At 34.1% G+C, this 18,910-nt stretch overlaps 1 long non-coding RNA gene across 1 annotated transcript; it reads right to left on the bottom strand.

The window, feature by feature from the left end:
* Positions 1 to 12,238: 12,238 nt before the first annotated feature.
* On the bottom strand, positions 12,239 to 14,778 carry LOC131002709 (uncharacterized). The gene is made up of 4 exons (XR_009094383.1): positions 14,165 to 14,778; positions 13,185 to 13,306; positions 12,917 to 13,008; positions 12,239 to 12,434 (listed from the first exon to the last, which is right to left on the bottom strand). It is a non-coding gene; the product is annotated as an uncharacterized LOC131002709 (long non-coding RNA).
* Positions 14,779 to 18,910: the final 4,132 nt, after the last annotated feature.

Below are 18,910 nucleotides of genomic sequence, written 5' to 3'. Positions count from 1 at the left end.
GTGGGGTTTGGTTGGATGATACTAATAATGATGAGGAGGAGAATTTAGAATTGAGTAGAAACGGGAGAGGTGTAAAAATGGTATGGGATTTAGATTAACACTTAATAAAATAGGGGCAAAATAAGGAATTAGGGCTGAGAAGTGGCGCATGGGAATCCCAATAGCCAACAAAATGGGGCGTAAAATATGAGTAACACACAACACAAGAGCAGCAGCCACATGAAAAATAGGTAACAAAAATAGAAAGGGGCAAAATTCTCAACCGGGGGCGGCCAATTGAAGCCGATGAGGTTAAGAGACATTGGCCTTTTCGTGAATCATGGAGCCACCTTGGTTTCTGGCCATCATTCTCTCTCCTTCCCCACTCTTTCTCTCTCTTGGATATTACGCGTACGTGTAATTAATATACGGTGTATAATGGTGTGCGTGTGTTGGTTAAGCTGTAAAAGGTTAATGTTTAAGGTCAAAGGTCTTGGATTCGAGTCTCCAGTGATGCGACCATTTAATTTCTTTATTTAATATTGTAAATTTATCAAAAAAAATAAAAATATACGGTGTATAATATGTTTGAACTGACGACGTTTGTATTACTTATACTTGTATAATTAGAGGTTGACTTGTACATTTGGGGCACATTTGCTTAATATCGTGAGATAAAATGTGAAGTATTCGATTATAATGTCTTTTACCGTATATAGTATCTATCATGATTAGTTAGTTGCACTAAAATATCTACAGTTAATAATTCATTATTTGGTTGTGTATATTAAAATTAACAGATGTTTACAATCAATTAGGATGTAGTGTATATATAATACTATAATCATGCATAAAAAATCCATATGGAAAAAAAAAAGTCATACAAATCTGAATAATATATATCAAGTCTTTACTTTGTAAAGGATCTTACGTTTTGAAATTTATATCATCCATTATATACAAGTAATTGTATTCCATCTTGTGGGTCATTATGTCTCATGAATTTTGTTTTTGATTATTGCTCGTTAATGTGTGGTAATAAAATAATTATAAGCACTCATAACACATACTAAGCAAATGGCATGTGAGCAACAATAAACCATATATTATATATCAGAACCGATCACCTACCCACCGTGGGCAAACATAACGTGCCCACCACTGATGTGGCAATGTTAATTAGGAAAGAGAATTAATAAATCTTACTATAATTACAATTGCCACATCAATGGTGAGCACGTTATGTTTGCCCACGGTGGGTAGGTGATCGGATCTGTATTATATATATGTTTATTGCCTTGTTTATTCAAAAAAATGAGTGGTTTTGCTTTAGTTGCCCTTTTTTTCATAGTTTAACGTTGTATATGCTTCTCTTCTCCCATGTAAGTAACTAAAATGATAAAACTAAGTAGACTAAATTTCTAGAAACATATAACGGTGCACTAAGATGAAGTTCCCCCAGTGAAGATCCCCTGTAACTAGGGATGTCAATCGGGCCAGCCCACCGGGTTTTCTGGCTAGCCTTATCGGGTTCCGGGTTAGTCGGATGCGGGCTAATCGGGTTGGAGATTTTTTCGGGTTGTAAATCTTCAACCCTAACCCTAAACTTTCGGGTTTCGGGCTAGCCCATCGGGCTAATCAGGTTAAAGGCGTAAAAATAAAATTATCATTTGTATTTTATTATTCCTAATGATCTAATGTATAATGTATAAAATATACATAGATATTAAAGATATAAATTATATAGCAAAGCATGAAATGCAAAAATATAAGATATTCAAGATTACATAAACAAAATTATATTAAAATGAGATAGTAAAATTTAACATGTATCAATGCACTAGAATCAATCTGGATTATTACTGAATAATTAGTGGATTTGCCATGCACGTCTCATTGACAGAAAAAAAAAAAAAAATTGGTATCTCTTTAAAATGAGATACTAATAATTAATTTCTAACTAATGAGATACTAATAATCAATTTCTACAAAAAATTCGTAATTAATTTCACTTTTTTTAATGAGATTGCACACACACACAAACACACACACACATATTCTAACGACTAATTAATTTCACTTTTTTTAATGAGGCTACATATATATATTTAAGCAAATACCATAGATCTAAACATAGCAGAAGTTGTAACTGGATGCATCAGTCACAATTCCGTCAGCCCACCGGGCCAGCCCATCGGGTTTTCGGGCTAGCCCTATCGGGTTCCGGGTTAGTCGGGTGCGGGCTAATCGGGTTGGAGGTTTTTTCGGGTTGCGATTTTGCAACCCTAACCCTCTAATTTTGTCGGGTTATTCGGGTCGGCCCACGAGTTTCGGGCTGCATTGACATCCCTACCTGTAACTAAGATTAAAAAGAAATATTCAACAACAAATATTATTTGCAGAAAAAATACACAATACGGTATACAAATGTATATATTGGTTATTTAAATGTTAGTAATAAATAGTTGTTGGTAGGTTGAGATAAAACCAAAGTATGTCCTTCTTCCCCCCAATCCTAGACAAGGACAAATATTTGTCAGGTTGTGAAAATGAATGGCACCCATAGAAAGTATCTGATATGACCAGTTTGTGTATGAGCACTTCATATCCACCATCTCTTACTTTTGATTTCTTCCCAAAAAAAAAATTAATTTTAATTTTGTATGCTTTAATTTAATTTTGTTATCATCATCTCACTTTTAATTTCTTCTATTTTCTTTCATATATTTTTTTCAATTTCAATTTTGTATGCTTTACTTTAACTTTGTTATTATTAATCAAGGTTTATTTCATCTAATTAAGGTACATAATTATCTTTTATCATTTATCTTCACTTATATTTGTTAATTGAAGTTGATAATTTCAAAGTTAGAGTATATAATTTTTAAATTTTGTGATGTCCGCAAACAAAGTACAATTCATAATAATATAGTAAAAACAATTATAAAAAATATTATTAAAATAATAAATATAAGAGTGGGATACGGTTGCACATACAAAATTATAGGATATTGAATTTCTCCTGGTGCATGAGTTTTTTTAAGATATAAGAAAGCACTCACTCTAATCTTCTAGGTGGCCACTTATTAATTGAAGAGGAAATGTCTTATCAATAACTTGCGTTTCGTCCTCGTAAGAAAGAGAGTTAACATCCCTTTGTTTATATAAACATGATTGAAACTGTTTAGGAGGTGTTTGCCTGAACTTATAAGCTTCTTTTTTTTAGAGCAAACTTATAAGCTTCTTAAAATAGCTTATAAGCTGTATTTATGAGTTTAATTATAAGTTCTTCAAAAATATTTGATAAAATAAGCTCCTAAACAATTCATAAGCTCAAACAACTTACAAATTCCCCAAAAACAAGTTTTTCAGCCTTAGTTTATTTTTCATAATCTTATAAGCAACATTCATTTACAAAATAACTCTATATGATTTGTTATTTTTGCCATATATCCTTTCAATTGTATATCTATTCAATTTTCTCTTTCTAATTAAATTTTTATCTCTCTACCTCATATTTATTTATTTAACCTGTGAGCTCAATTATCTAAACACTTTAATAATTAATAACATGATAAAATATTATATATTACTATAAAATTTGAAATATCTCATAAGATGTTAAAATTTATAAACTCCATGAAATAAACAATCACCCTCTTAACACTCTCTCTCTCCTCACATTTTTTGTAACGGATACACATTTTTTTCATTTCCCACTTACATTTTGTCTGTATATGCGCACACCCACATAAATCTCTCAATTTTTTAGTTGAAATCTCTCTTTTTTGGTATATCCGCACATATGTCTATATTTACAATTAATATGTAGATAGATATTATGTAAAATCTTTTATAAATCTAAACTACCTACTGAACCTAAATAAAATCAAACACAATATAAAGGCAAAAAATGCTGGTTAAATATGACATAGATAACATATACTAACATATATATTCACGCGTGTGTGAAATATGAAGTGGTGTAGATTTTGGTCAAAAGGAAGAGATGTAGAAAATTATGCATGCAACTATGCAAGATATTTTGTGTTGATTTGGATAATAATCTCTCTCTCTCTCTCTCTCTCTCTCTATATGTTAGAGAAAGAAAAGCACACAACACAAGGGTATATTGTATGGCAGCTAGCATTTTGGCTTACAACGCTCGCTTACGCTCATTGGTCATCCTTTTCTTACTCCCCACGTGTGAGGGAGGACCATAATTTTTTTACTATTTTTTAACTTCTCTTTTTCATCGTAAAAGTAAATCATGACTCAACTGTACTTTTTTTTATCCTTTCTGTCCTTTAGAATTATTCTTTTTTTTATACGTCTTCAAAGTATAAGTATTTTTTTTTATTTTAAACATTACCTCATAAATAATTTATATAATTTTATTTTTATAACTTAAGCTTATTGAAAGTTCTTGCTTTTTTTACAAAATAGAGAATATTGAATTAATTATAGGAACAAAAAAAATCAACAACTACTAATGAAAAGCAGTAAAACAACATAAAAATGGAATGAACACAATGGAATAATTTTGTGCTACAATTAATTAATTGCAATCGTGAATTCACTATAAAAAAATTCTTTTACAATGAAAACACTATCTACATAAGAAGAATCTCTCTCACTAGGTAGATAAGGTGAGAATAGAAATCTCAAGAATGCTAGCAACAAGCTAGACTAATTGAAGCTAATACAAATTCTCTACACAATACAAACTATCGATGTAAGTCCGAAACTCACGAGTCTCCTACTCAAGGTAAATTAGACTAAATGTTGATTTGTATGTTGGAACAATAAAGCTTAACAATTTTGCACTTCAGCACTAGGGTTTTTGCTCTTGTGAATTGGTACCAGCATTCCTCCCTATTTATAGACTTCTTGAAACATAAGGTTCAAGAATGGTACGCTAAGAACATGGACTACACTTGAGCCCAAAGTAAAACCCATTTCTTGAGCTCAAAGAATACTTGAAGATCACAACGTTTTAGAAAATGGGTAGTGCTAAATGGCCATAATTATGGCTGCCATAAGAGGTTAGAATAGTAAATTTGTATTTGTTATAATTATATATTTAATGATTTTTAATTATGGATTTATCATCTTACAATATTACCCCTATATATATTCTCTATCATTAATAACTAACGATTATTTCCTTATATATGTTAACGTAATTATATTATGTTTGACTAATTAATAATTACCTAATATATATATATATATTGATTTATTTGTTGATTGTTAACTTGATTTTATTTTAAAGGGGTATTAACTGTTAAGCCACGAATATATATATATATATATATATATATATATATATATATATATTAAGCCACGATTTTTTATTTTATTTTAACAAAATGAAGCCACGATTTTAAAGTTCATATATTTAGGTTTTAACTTGAAAGCTTGACTTTTGTTAGCCAACAATGTCAATTTTATTGCCGAATTATTTTAATTATTTCTTCAAATATCACAATTTTAGCTCATTAATTACTTAATGTGAAATATGCATGGTTCAACTTAAGCAAAACTTATCAAACTTATCATTGATAAAAAAAAATTAATTTTAACTAAATATATTTGAATTAAATAACTTACATTATATCTTTAAAATGCGTTATTCTATAAATATAAAGACTCTTCATATGTTTGTAGGTACGAAGTAAATCGGTACCTAAAATTAGAGGATCGAGTCGAGTAGATATGAAACAAATTAAATTAAACTTTTATTTGTATTTAAGTACAAAATTCTTAATTGTAATATAAATTTTCCTGCTATCCTATATGTATGTTCACATTAATTTTATATGATTGATAAATATTAAGTTCTAGAAAATAATACTATATTTTAGTGGTAGATGTAGAACCTACATAAGGATGGAAATAGGGTATCAATCTTTAAAAAAAGGTTGAAAATAGGCTAGTTAATTTGGCATAATTAAATATGAGGTACTAAAAAATATGTAATAAGAGTGTTAAGAAGATGTAGTTTTACTCGAGAAAAGATTAGAGCATTATAAGAGTGTAATAGAGAAGTATATATAAGTTGGACATGTAAAATGCTTTGCTTTGTCTATTTAGGATTGCATGTAACGAGGAGGTAAGATGACAACGAGTTAAACTAATATTTGATAGGTTTTAGATAAATTCCTTTTAGAAGTGTTATTTTTTCAATTTTTTTGTGTATTCAATTTATTTTATTAAATATCATTCGAATATATTATTTTGTGTTTCTCTTTTCTTATATCTTATGAACGTAATAAATATAAGTATTTTTTTTAATTTAAAATCACATTATTTTATTAAATATTCCTATATCAATTCAAAGTAAATTAATTTCAACAATTCAATTCCAATATATTAAGCTATCTACGAACATGGAAGTATCTAACTAAAGTTTGTAATTTGATCTTATTTATGTAAAATATTTAATCATAGCAAAACTATTTTCTCGCCTAAACTCCAATTGTAATTAACTATAATTTCTATATGTCAGTTTCAATTTCAAAGAAATATGTAGAGAAATATGGATCAACATAAAAGCAATTTTTTTGGAAGATCAATAAAAAAATAAATAAAAAATTAACTTACTTTATGTCATGATCATCAGCACCATCTATATTTCATTAATTTCATTTCAAAATTTTTTTTATATTCTGTAACATATTTATACTTATATGATACTCCGTATATATCATCAAAATTTATTTATTTTTATTTCATTTTCTTCAAGAATAATAAAGAAATAAATTTATAGAATTATTTGGATAATTTAATATTAATATTATAAAATTAAAATTAAAACATTTTTGAAAGTAAATAAATAAGTATATAAATGTATTGCACAGTTCATAAATCAAAACTAAGAAATAATTCAACATGGGAAAGAAAAAAGAATAAAAAGGAGAGATAGAAAAGTTGAAAAGGCCACGATTTGTGGTGTCAAGTAAATGACAAAAATCAACCGAAAAACACAAAAGTTTTTTTTACTATGTTAAAAACATTAAATGAAACTAACTTATTCATTTTAAATTATATTTATATATATGTTATATTTTAAATTAAATGTATTTCCATGTGTCATTTAAGATGTATATTATATATAGTTATTCTCAAAATACAATGTTGCGAAAATAAGAAAAAATATATTTAAGATAAAGAATGATAGAGAAAAAAAAAAAGGAAAACCGTTACGGCGTGTTTCATAAAGATGATGAGAAGGTGGCCGAAACAGATAGTGACAGGGTGGACGAAAACTTTGTTGTTGAGTCTCCCGATATGTCTCTAAATGAAATTGGGGAGGTTAGTGCGGAGCGTCTGAATGCGGATGGGGCTGATGATTTTCAGGAGGATCATTGCATCACTAAGCGACATGATTTGTCGGCTGGTAAGGGAGCTACGACTTTCATAGGAGATGAAGACTCCGGGAGCAGCAAAGGTCAGCATGGGGAAGAGGTTGTTACTTCTCCAAATATGCAGTCGGAGGATAGTGATGAGTTACAGGTTCAAAAAACAGCTGCCATGAATACACAACGGGAGAAGGACCCTACTCCTGATTTGAAGGATAGGACGGAGTCTCAGGGGATCATTCCGGATCAAGAGGATATTGCTAATCGTATTAGCAGGCTCGAGGCGCAGGTTAGCCAAGGGATGGAATTGCTCGTTGAGCAAGTTCCACCTAAGCGTGGACCGGGTCGTCCTAAAAAGGGTATGGAACGTTCGCGCGTGCCACTGAATCCGAATCCGGTAGATTACATAAAAGGTCGTCTAAGAAATGCGGAGGAACTAGGATATAAGCCGAGGGACTTTGTGGTTGATCATAGCAACAATAGTGCTATGCGTGCTATGAACAATATCGCGCACGGCCGTTGGTCGGATGAAATGGAGTTGGACGACTTTTGATTTTGTTGCCAACTGTTGTCTTTTGACTTAAGTTGTCCTATGCGTTGATGTTTTTGTTTTACGAGCTCTTTTCGAGTCTCGGGCCCTTAGTTTGCTTTCTTGTGCATTCAAGGATTTTTTCTTTTTCCTTTTATATAAAACGTAATTTAATAAAAAGAGAGAAAAAAAAAAAAAAAGTAAACCGCTCTAAATTAATGTTGTAAATTGTAATGAAGAATTTTAAGATCAACATGCTTAAAAGAAAATTATATAATTGGTTAGATATTTAAATCTAATTATAGAATGAAGAATGAATAAAGAATAATTAGTAATTAAGAAAACATATCCAAAAATAATTTTGGGACATTTTAGTCACAAATATTTTCCATATAATGTTAAGGGTATTATGGCAGCCATAATTATGGCTCCATATAATTTCCCTTAGAAAATATACGATAGAATTATTTTAATAAAGAAGACAAAACAAAATATAAATTGAAAAATATATATAGAGTTGAATTAACTCTAACACGTATTTACCTATAATAATTTTAATAATACCATCACTCCACTATCAAAACACTCAATAATTTTTTATTAAAATTTTTGCTAAAAGATTTCATGCATATATTTAGGGGCGGAAGGAGTACTTCATATTATTACTATATATATAGAAATAATCAATTGAGTATCCACAAATAATGTGAGAAATGAGAATATGTCTCTCTCTCTCCCCCTCTCTCTCTCTCTCTCTCTCTCTCTCTATATATATATATATATATATATATATAGAAAAGTGTCCAAGAATATTTTATACTCCAGATAGTTCAATCATTTGAAAAATTATACTTATTAGTATATTTTATAATCTTTCTTTTTATATATAAATTAATAATTAAATAGAAATTGTAAAATCGCATCAGTCTGAATTTGAATTTAAAACCTTAATTTGGCTTTACGCACACATATTTTATAATCGTTTGGTGCCCAACATGATTCACATTCGTTTTCGACATAGGTTTTGTTTTGAGGTATAAGGAAGGGATAAACTATATTTACCACCTTATACCTCATTTGCTTTGATGTATGAAAAAATTCGGACAGGTTGTATAATTTTTTGGGCAGCTCCTTATCCCTTGGGAAAGGAATAATTTTATACCTAAGAAATGGTGGTATAATTTTATACCACTATATAAGGAGTTGATAAATATATTATCCTTCAAACCAAACAAGATATAAAAATTGTGGTCCCCACTTTAAGTGATAACTTTATACTTCATTATTATTAAAATACGACTTTTATTAGAAATTTAGAACCAAAAAAAAAAAACTTAAAAAAACCCTTCACAGCACAGGAAACGCAGCCTAAGGGCCTAGCCTCATTGAAAGCCCTTTACAGAAAATCCAATGGGAAAAATCGTAAAGGGGAAAAAGAGTACTCGTCTAAAAGGAGAAGACGTGAAACAGAAAGCAAAAGCCAAAAAAAACCATCCAGGAGTGGGAGAGCTTCGGGAACTCTGGCCTGACCATCGCCCCCAAGCTTCCCCGGACACCTAGATGGCCAACCCACAAAAGAGCGGAAGCAAAAAAAACCAACAGTAACAAGCTAAGCTCAAGATGATAGACATCAATCCGGAGGGCACAACTACGACAAGGGCCGCACCTCCTAAGAGCGAAACGCAACGCTACCCCCGGCCAAGGACAAAACGACCGAGCGTGAAGAAACCAAACGAGCACGACCCCTTCAACCCCAGCCGCTAGCGCACCAGCCAACTGAAAAGGGGTCGAAGGGCTGCTCCACCGAACCACCTGAAACCAACCAGCAAAACAACAAACACTAGCAAAGTTGCAACCACCACGCTCCCAAACAAACCTGTCCATTTGACCGCCGCAAAGCTTAGCACAGCGAGAGCCAACCAAGGAAGCAGCCATCTGCTGAAAGCAACAATACACCGGCACGGCAGAATTGCCAGCTCCACCCTAAGAACAGTGGCAGCACGCCATCTGCCAACTGTTCGTATAAAACCCCAAACAAACCAAACTTTCCCAAGCCAAAAATGAAACCTTGAGCAGCAAAGAACAAGGCTCCAGTAAGCAAAGGGAATCCACGTTGTCCCACACGAAAAATCAACCTTTTTGACGCACATAGCTATGAACCAACATATCCCTCGCCACCGCCTCTCTAATCGCATCAACGTCGTGAGTCCAGAAACCCTCTGGGGTATGAGGGCTCGCCATAATATCCGTCGGAGCATTTTCTTCCCTGAAAATATGAGAAATTTGGAACTCCATCGTCTCAAGAAGCCCAAGAGCACGATTCCAGATTTTCGCAAAACGCCAAGGAATACGACGTGATTTGGTCGATAAGATGTGCACCACATAAGCAGAATCCGCCTCAAACCACACCTTTTTTCCAACCGCAAGTGTAAGCAAAATCAATCGCAAAGATCATACCAAGGAGCTCAGCTTTAAAAGCAAAGTTGTTACCCCCTTCCACATGGAAACAACCTCGCACAAATCCTCGCCAATCACGGAACACCCCCACCAGCACAAATACGCCTTGGTGCACCAACAGCCGAACCGTCCGTATTCGCTTTAAGCCACCCAAAAACTGGCAGGGAACAAAGACTGACTCAAAAGTCGGGGTGGCCTCGCCCTAACCCGAACACCGAGCTGCCTCACAACCAAATAGTCCGCCCAAAGATTATTGATATTCCCCATCTTAGGAAAAGTATTATCCACCTCAACAAAAGAAGATTTAACGAAAGCAAGAATAGCACGGTTATGCATCTTCACCCCATCACAATGACTTTTATTTCTAGCAGCCCAAATAGCCCAAATTAAGGTGATAACGCCTAATTTCCAAAAGTTGTTGAGCTAAGTACTCAACCTAGTTGACCACGAGAACACCAGAAAATCGCGATAACTTTATACTTCATTATATTATCCCTCTATTTAGATGGATAAAAAGCAAACACACCCTTAATGAATATGTGGTTTTAACCAACGAAATCGTATCTAAATTATTAGTGAAAATATCTTACCCACAAATAAAATTGTTTATTCCAACAGCATTATGCAAGTACGTACGAATAAAAAAGTGGGCAATAATTTATGAATGAGGGAAAGGGAATAGTATATTATATATTCATACTTTATAACGTCTTAATTATTAAAATTGTATCTATCCAATAATCATGTACCTCTCATACACACACAGTTAGTACTCGGAGAGATACATAAGAAGATATACGTACTAAAATTATAAAGAACAAGAGCACCACGATTGGTTACCCAGTTTGGTGATAAAACACCTACGTTTGAGGGGCCACGCCCAGGGTAAATTATCCACTAGTGATGATAAGATATACAAAGGACTTATACATGAAGAATTGATCTTCCTAGCCTCTATATCTTCCTAAACCGCCAACTACGTGAATAACTGAGAGCAAATTAACAACTCACTCCCTAAGCTTGAATGTTACACATTCAACCTCAAACCCAATCAACAATATTACTCCAACAGGCTGGAGCAAATAACAACAAAAGAACACCCCACGCTTTTAAAGAATAAAAACGTCAAACAAGAACACACCCTCACAAACTATATGCTCTCTGTTGTGATATCGCCTCACCGTCGACTTGTCTATCTCCACCACGGATACGCCGCAGAAGAGGACCAATTCTAGCTGTAGCAATTTGGCCTCCTTGTAGTGAATCTTTGATTCTGGAACAGCCTGCACCAGCATGAACAAACCACAACAGAGAATAAAGAAAAAGAGGATAAATGAGATAATAACAATAGTATAAACTCGATCAGGTGCGGTTCTCTCTTCACTTGCAGCACAACGACCACGAAGGTCACAGAGAAAGCAATTTCGTAGGCATGACAACAAAACCCACGCTCACTCCTCACACCAGGTAAATCCTCCACATAGAAAGAGATGAAGCACACTAGCTATAGGTATGAGATAATGAGATTGTTGTTGTACTAAAGCAATAACAGCAGCGCGGGATTTCACTACAAGAAAAATGCTGATAGAAATCGGTTTTTAACCGGTTTCTATTTACTAAAATGACCGGTTTCATAGATGGCGGTTTCGTAGGTGTTCCAAAAAAAACGCTACTAGAAACCGGTCATAGATATCTATGTTCAACCGGTTTCTATTAGCATGACTTTTAGCGATTTCTTTTGTGTTAATAGACACCGCTAAAAATGGCGCTAATAGAAACCGGTTTTTAACCGGTTTCGTAGGTCATATGGAGAATAAAAAAAATATTTTTTAAATATATTTTGTAGCCCTTATAAAAGTAATTTTTTAATAAAATAAAATTTAATCATAAAAATAATAAACAACAAATGTCAAGCTACACAATCAATTCTCATTAACATTCATTAAAATCATCTGGAATGTCTTACATCAAGTTTCAACTATGAATCCAACAATTTGTCAATATCTAATAACAAGTTCCAAAAATGCAATTCTTCGAGCCTCAACTTTTCAACAATTAAATAACTTTTTTCCCCTTTGCTTCCATGCTACCATTGATCATATTTCCTGCAAAATTCAAGTCAGTCACATTCTCATACCAACGAACAATATAAGCAAACTTGAAATTTCAGACAACACGTTAGACTTCTACTTCCTGCGACAATCATATTCACTACAAGATTCTAACATGACAAACAATGTTAGTCTACACCCCCGCCCCAATTAGTTATACTCTCCATGAGTATAGAAAACGACTGAACAAGTGATTGTGGAGAAATGGTGGAGTCTCCTTTCCACCATTTAAATCTTATATAAAGTGCATATAAATCTTCTAGCTTTCATAAGATCGTGGAGAAATGGTGGATGCTCCTTTCCACAAAAAAGTAATAAGCACAAGTGATTGTTATAAAAATTTAGTTAGAGATCTAGTAAAGAGTTACTATGGCAAGCTTAGAGTTAGCAGGAAACTGAAGTTCATAATTTAGACTATCATTGCTATTCAATTTATTAATCAGAAAATACAAAAGTAGAAGACCATAATTAATTACCTTCACAAGTGAACCATGGGGAATAGCCTGGGACCCATCAACATTATTTGGTAAGAAGATCTCCCAACCCCATATCCATTCTGTAAGAAACTCTGAAAATAAGCAAAAAGAAAACTATCAGCATTCGGATTCCAATTATTGAAGTTTCTCCATTATTCTAAATTTTAGACTACATTAATTGGAAGAGGAAAAACAGGAATGAGCATTTTACATTATAGTTAATATATTAGTATTATATCAATGTTGGATGCTTCTACCCATAACTTACAATATAATTGATCTTAACTTGGCCTGTAGTAAGCTTGTGAATAAAAGAAATCCTTCTTTTCTGTGTTAGATAGGAGCAGAAGTAGCACATATCTGCTAGATTCCTTTGCTAAGTTTTTTATACTGCAAAAATTGCAGAATGAAATGATGAACACATGCCAAAAATAATTAGCTACTAAAATGTACATAAATGGAACTAAAAAAAGATTCCTCAACCCAAAAAAATAAAAATAAAGAACTCTTGCTCAACACAAAAAGATACATAGCTCACCACAATTTTATTTTTATTTTTTCTTACAATTTCAGCACATGATTATAATAAAAAAGGACAGTCACAGTTATAACCTTAAAACCAAGAAACAAGAAACTGAAGAAGAATTATCTGCTCATTTGGAGGGAGAATACATTTATGGACCACTTTGTGCAGCATAAAGCTTATTCATTTTGTAAGAAATCACCACTTATTTTAATTTCTGGCTAACTTCTGGCGAGTACAACACCTAGACCTAAACACAACATGAAGGCAACACCTAGAATTTGTCTCACTTGAAAACAGCAAATACCAATAGGAGCATGCTCCACAATGTAAAAACTAAATCAGTTTCTTTTCATCTCTAAATCCAAGAAACTGAAAACTGATACAGAAATGGATAAACAAGGTACCTACTTAGGTTAAGTTAGCACTATCTAACTTCAAATATTCAAGTTGCCCCTAGTTTAATTGGGCCTAAAATATGTACTTCACCAATAAGCATAAGAGATTGGATTAACAACAATACAAAAACAACAACAGCGATAACAAATTCAGTGATTGATATAAATTAACATATGGAGTAGTAATTTACAGCAGCAATAGCAAAGAAAAAATAGCAACAACAAATGAAGAAAAAATAGCAACAACAAATGAAGAGAAAGACTCAGAGAGCAGCTGAGAAAGCACGGCAGACATTTGTGACGACACAAATGAAGAAAAAATCTTACTGATAACAATTCCAGTGGCAGATTTTTATTTGGTGACGACTTCAGGCTCCTCATCCAATATCGCTTAAACCTACAAATCCACAATAGCAATAAAATTGAAATAAAATAAAATAACACAAATCATGGAATTGCTTCCAGATAAAACCTTAAGCAAAAAAATTAAAAAATCACACAAAAAAAACTAAGAGAGTTATGCGGGAGAAGCAAAGCAGAGCGAGGCAGAGCCAGCCGCTAGCCTGCATCGAGGGCTCCGAAGCGGGGTGTCGCGACCGGAGGAGAAGGAGGCGGCAACGACCAACTACGGTTCTGGAGGTCGACTGGGGTGGGTGGGAGGGGGGCGACGACATAAGGATGCGGGGTAGAGCGTCGCTCGAGGTCGGCGGGGACAGAGGCGAGGAGCAGGGTAGGCGGCGTGGGGAGGTCGGTGAGATGCCAAATATCAAACTCACGAAATCTCACTTCAGTGACGAGTAATCGGCGATTCAATGAGGCATGGATCGGAGTGATGCAGGTGGAGAACTTGAGTTGTGCGGCAGAGGAGAAGAAGGTCGCGTAGGGTTTGGTGGAGGAGAAAGAAATTAAAAATACTAAGAAATCCGCCGGTTTCATAGATTGTCTACGACACCGTATGATAGAAACCGGTAGTAAAATACCGGTTTCTATCAGCGCATCTTTTTTAAATAGAAACCGGTTATATTTATAAAACCGGTTTTTCAAGCAATAAAACCGGTTTTTAACAAAAACCGGTTTCTATTTGGTGGTTTCTATTAGAATTTTTGTTGTAGTGTTTTATAGGCTAAGGGGGGTGTATTCGTTGTGGAGTTTAATAGATTTCTATGGAATTTAAAAGTCTGGGTGTATTCGTTCCAGACTTTTAAAAGTCTGCAGAAATCTGGGTGTATTCGTTCAAGACTTTTAAAAGTCCATATAAATTTGGGTGTATTCGTTTCAGACTTTTTAAAATCCATACAAATCTAGGTGTATTCGTTATTCCATTGACTTCAAATCCGGAATGACTTTCATGGATTTCATCTAAAAAATACACACGACGAAATCCGGCCAAGAACCACGAGAATTGAAATTCATGGAGTTTTGAGCGAGCGCTGAGTTCCAGCGGCCGCGGCCAAGAAGCCAGCGACCGCTGGATTTGAGCGTGCGCTGGGTACCTATGCATGTTAACCTGTATTACCTCTTATGGCCCTGTTATTTACTTTAGTCTTTGCCAGTGCAGAGGATCATCATATTGAAGTTGTTGTTGATATGTGTGCCTTAAAAGCAGTCTCTGAAGTCTCAAATGGAAAAGTCATGGTAAAACTTTGATGTTATTTTAATATATTATCGTGATATTGAAATCCTCACTCATACATGCTAAGTTGTTTCTCCTTTGGGTTGAGTATTTTTCTTCAGATTATTTCTTCTGGGCGATCCGAGTCGACTTCTAGGGCAAAGCCCTTCCTTTCAGGTTCAGTTTTCCATTTTCTCTAGTCTCTTGGTGCTAAGCAATTTCTGTTCAATACCACGTTGAAGCTGTATTTTACACAATCATCAGAATTCTGAGTACAATTTTTATTTTTTGAGCAGCTATGGTCGCTGGGTTTCCAGCGGTGCTGGGACTCAGCGGACGTTGGCATCATGGATTTCAATTCTAGAATTATCCCCTAAATTCTTCGAAAATCAATGAAAATCGGGGTGAAATCCAACCACGAATTCTTTGAAAATCGTCTGGAATCTATGTGAATTCCATGGAATTTAAATTCCATGGACTTTTTAAAGTCTATGGAAATCCACAACGAATACAGCCCCCTTAAAGAGAAGAACTCAAAAGGAAATATGAGAGAAAGAAAGAAAATGAAAGAACTCTCAAGATCCTAGGGCACAAAATGGGGGCTGCCAATATGGTGTGGGAAATGGGCTTGGATGTTGGGCCAATTAATCAACATTCTCCCCCTTTGGTCCAACTTTGATGTGTGCATTAGAGAGACCAAAAAACCGCACAAAATATTATCATCGTCGAGTTCCCCTGTAGAATCACAAAGATAAAACAAGAGAACAACTTTGCCCCCTAAAGAGCCGCGAAGGCTAAGTGGGGGACGGGTTTTGTACAAACACAGTTTGTACAGATCACAAAGATCCAAGGGTAAGCTAACCGAAGTCAAAGTTCAGCATCCTTTGACATGAAAGAAGTTTCTCAACCTGCAAGCACTTAGTACCCATATCAGCATGATTAAAATCAGTATGAACATTTTCAAGTTTAATTATGCCTTTGTCAACAATATCACGAAATAAAATGAAATCTCACATCAATATGCTTAGTTCTATCCAGGGATGGCAATCGGGTACGACGGGTACGGATAGTGACTATCCATACCCATACTCACGAACTAAATAGATAGTGATTTTTAACCACGAAACCATCTATGGATATTAAATGGTATCCAAACCCGCCACCCACGGATACCCGCTGTTCGGCGGGTATCCATCACCTGCTATCCGCTGGATACCCGCGAAATAGAATTTAAATATAAATTTATAACAAATTTAATACAAAAAAAAAATATCGAAACAAATAACATAGTTCAAATATATTTTAAATCTAAAATGTGGTGGCCCATATCTAATATGTAAATCTAAAGTCCATATTTTAAATATATTTTGTGGGTATTTCACGGATATATGACTGGTAATTGACGGGTATTTTTTGCGGGTAATCGGGTTTCGCGGATATGGATAATAAGTATCCAAACCCATACCCACAAACTAAATGGATAGTGAATTGCAACCACGAAACTATCAGTGGATATCAAATGCCTCTCAAATCCATCCTAATAGGTTTGGATTTTCGCGGATATCCGTTACCCGCGGGTAGATTGCCATCCCTAGTTCTATCATGAAATACATGGTTCTTACATAATTGAATAGCAGGTTGATTGACTATCGAAAAAAAGCACTACATCCTTATTAAGAAAACGAATTTCAGATAAAAGACCTTTTAACCAAATTGTTTCTTCTAAGGCTTTAGTAGCAGCAACATACTCAGCTTCTGTAGTAGATAGAGCAACAATAGGTTGTAACTGAGATTTTCAACTTATGCACGAGCCACACAAAGTGAAAACATAAGAGGTGTAGATTTTCTATTGTCTCTATCATTACCATAATTAGAGTCGACATAGCCAACAAGTTTCACACCTTCAACACACTTAGAAAAAGTTAAAGCATGGTTCTTAGAAGATTTCAAATACCTAAGCAGCTATTTCAACGCTTTCCAATGCGGCATACCAGGATTTGACGTATAGCGACTTAAACAACTCACAGTATATGCAATGTCAGGTCTGGTACTTATCATAAGGTACATGACAGATCCTATAGCATTGGAATAAGGCACTTTATTCATTTCAGAACTAGTCTTGGGAGACTGTTCCTTACTTAGCACAAAATAAGAAGCAAGCGGCACATTCACACCTTTAGCATTCGACATAGAAAAGATACTCAAAATCTTTTCAACATATGACATCTGATCAAGTACTAGAGTACCTTTACTCCTATCTCTAACAATGTTCATGCCATGAATCCTTTTTGCATCTCCTAAGTCTTTCATGTCAAAGTTTTCACTTAGACACTTTTGCACATGCTTGATTTTCTCAACACTAGGGCTAACTAACACCATATCATCCACATATATAAGTAAGAATATAGGTTCAGAATCACAATCTTTAAAGTAGAGATAATGATCAAATTCACTTCTTGTAAACTTCAAAGACCGCATGCACTTATCAAATTTTATATTTCATTGCCTAGGTGATTGTTTCAAGCCATATAAAGACTTTTTAAGAAGACACACATGATCTGGTCTCTTCGGATCAACAAAGCCCTCGGGCTGTTTCATATAGATAGGCTTATCAAGATCACCATGTAGGAAAGCTGTAGTCACATCCATATGTTTTAACTCCCAATTAAAATGAGCAACTAAAGCAAGTATCATTCGAACAGCGGTAAACTTGACAACATGAGCAAAGATTTCATTGTAATCTACCCCCTCCTTTTGAGTAAATCCCTTAGCCACTAACCAAGCTTTATACCTCAAAAAATCAATTTCATGCTTCACCTTAAATAGCCATTTGCAATCAATAATAGAGTAATCAGCACGAGGAGGCACAAGAATCCATGCTAGATTGGAATGAAGACAGTTCCTCTCACGTTCATAGCTTCAAACAACTTTCTATGATTCACAGATTTTAAAGCTTCTTGATAGGTATTAGGAGCATCATTGTCTAGGGGTTCAAAGACATTGAAGGCAAAGAGACACATTTCAAATTCATTATACTTTGAAGGCATTTTAGTGGTTCTTCTACCTCTATCCATAGGAAGTTGATAATCATGCAAATTATCATTCTCAATAGGTGTGTTATCAATTTGCACATGATTATCATCAATATCATGCTTATTTTCATGCAAGTCATGCACATTATCATCAACAACATGTTCATGTTCAACTTCGGCATGCAAATCATTAGAACCATCACAATGCTTAAAGGAGTGGATTGCTCCATCTCACTTCGAGTCATCTCAGAAATTGAAGCAGTTTCATGCTGAGCAAACAAGCTAGGGAAATCAAATTCATTGAAGATCACATCCCTACTAATAACAGCCTTAAAACCATGCTCATTTTTGTCCCATAATCTATACCCTTTAACACTTTCGGGGTATCCTAAAAAAACACATTTTTTAGATCTTAGTTCTAACTTATCA

Source organism: Salvia miltiorrhiza, unplaced genomic scaffold (genome assembly GCF_028751815.1).
Source record: "Salvia miltiorrhiza cultivar Shanhuang (shh) unplaced genomic scaffold, IMPLAD_Smil_shh fragScaff_scaffold_173, whole genome shotgun sequence".
Lineage (NCBI taxonomy): Eukaryota > Viridiplantae > Streptophyta > Magnoliopsida > Lamiales > Lamiaceae > Salvia > Salvia miltiorrhiza.
This window is presented reverse-complemented; position numbering and strand designations above follow the sequence as displayed.